Source organism: Thalia democratica, chromosome 5 (assembly GCF_965202585.1).
Source record: "Thalia democratica chromosome 5, ktThaDemo2.hap1.1, whole genome shotgun sequence".
NCBI classification, from domain to species: domain Eukaryota; kingdom Metazoa; phylum Chordata; class Thaliacea; order Salpida; family Salpidae; genus Thalia; species Thalia democratica.
In genome coordinates this window covers 9853716-9855901 of record NC_139169.1, presented here as the reverse complement: position 1 = coordinate 9855901, position 2186 = coordinate 9853716, and positions in this window count along the sequence as shown.

The following is a 2186-nucleotide window of genomic DNA, read 5'->3' as shown; positions in this document are numbered from 1 at the left end:
GTAAATATGTTGCTTGAGCGAGCCTTCGAATTTAATGAGTTCTAAAATGTTGCTTCTACTCTTCGTATAAACAAACATCATTAAGAGATCCTCCAGGTACTTGCAGTGAAGTAGTGGGGAATGTATAACTGTTCAAGCTGTATAACTGTACAACTGTATAACTGCTCAATGAACCCAGTTGAAGTGTGTTGATTCGTTGACACACAGAAACATATGTTGGTAGAATAAAGGAAGATTACTGTATAATTTGTTTTTATTTGTATTCCAGTGAAGTTACTTCACTAGGATCTTTTATTAGCTAAATTAAACCTATATTTTGAACAGTTAGATAAAAATTTTATATATTTTAATTTGCTACAAAATCAACTAAGTTATAAAGCTCACTTGAATCTAGATAAACCTATTTTTTGTAATCAAAAAAAAAAAAACAACGTACTTCAAGTTTAAAAATTTAATAGTTTTTATAAATATAACTTTATACTTGTGTCGTTATAACTACAGTTTTTAATCATATAAACTTATAAACAGTAATGTAGTAGGTGTATTATTTTGTATTTTAATTTATAAAAGAAAAAAAATTAACAAACTAGAAAAGCTTTTACTTAGAAAGTATACTAAAACCAAATTACAACCAAAAGTAACTTTATGGACTTACAAATGTAGATTCAAGCTTAAGTTTTCATCTTATTAATAATATCTTCAGTTCTATTCTGGTCAAAACTGTATTTCTTAAATGCAACGCTCTACAGTCTGAGAAAGTAGTACAAGTTAAAATCATATTACTAATCTAACATTCATTGAATGAACTAATGTAAGAAACAAATTAGTCTTTAGTTAAATAGTTTAAATATCTACACTACCATTTTTTTTTATCTTCCTAAACAACACTAGACTTTAAAAAATTTACTAAAATGTTATAAACTTGTAAAAAACCATATTTATTAAAGCACGTTTAATCAAAAAAAGTACTAGGTAATTAAAAACCAAGCTTACAACTGTTTTATTTACAGCTGAAGTAAATGTTTTACATGCCCGAAAAGCAAAAGTGTACAAAAAAAAAGAACATGAAAGTTTTTACTCGTTGATCAATACTTATACCTTCAAGTGTTACAACATAACAGTCATTATTTAAAAACTTCAAGACTCACAGTATGGTCCTAAGTCAAAATGGGAATCTTTTATAATTTATTCGTCAAGTAGAAATATAATTAACAAACTGTTTAACATTAGCTTGGTTTTCAATCAAGTTATTTTTAGTACTAAAAAACAGATTGAAAATAAAAACAAATAGTTACAACTGCTAAAAATATTCTTCCTTGTGTTTTTGCAAACAAATGAATACATAAATAAATAAAGTGTGTACTAAAGTTGTTATAGCTACTGCTTACAGAAATATTATAATATGTTTTTAATAAGCTGAAAAGTTATAAATAGAGAATTAAAAAAAATAGCTTATTAATTATGTGGTTCGTTTACATTAGTTTATAAATTTTTTTAACTTTAAAAACTATAAAAAAAAAATTACTTAAAAAGTATAATCGAAATTAGAATTATCAGAATTAAAACTTAAACTTTTAAGTTATACCGCCATGATGGAAAACTTTTTAATAAACAAATAAACTACAAAAAGGAATTTTATGGATTTATATCGATTTTTAAATTTAGATTAAACTTTATTGGGTAAAAACGTTAAAATTACTAAACCAAAAGAACATGTAAGTAAAGTTCAAACAAAGAAAGAAAAATGTGAAGCTCACATCCAAGGTCAATAGATTGGTGTGGAGAAAGAACTTTCGGTCATCAAGTTGCGCACCATTTACTTGTAACTAATACTTTTAGCTATCTTCAAAACAACAATAAGAAAAATAACATTATAATAAAAACTTAAAAAGTAGGTACATATACAATAATAAAGAATTTCAAAACTTAAAGTTTGAAAATGGTAAGCATTTTTGTTTAACCCATTATTGCCAATATTGATCATAGAAACCATAGGCTCCACACCGTCTCCTCCCCTGGGTTTAAATTTTTTGATCATTTACATTCACATCTTTCTTGTGGCCCTATCTGCAAGAGCAACCACAAAAAAGCAACAAATAACTCAAAATTAAATAAGAGGGGTAAATTGTCACTTTAAATAGTATATTTATTATAATCTTAACACTGTAAGAGCACCATGAAATTTA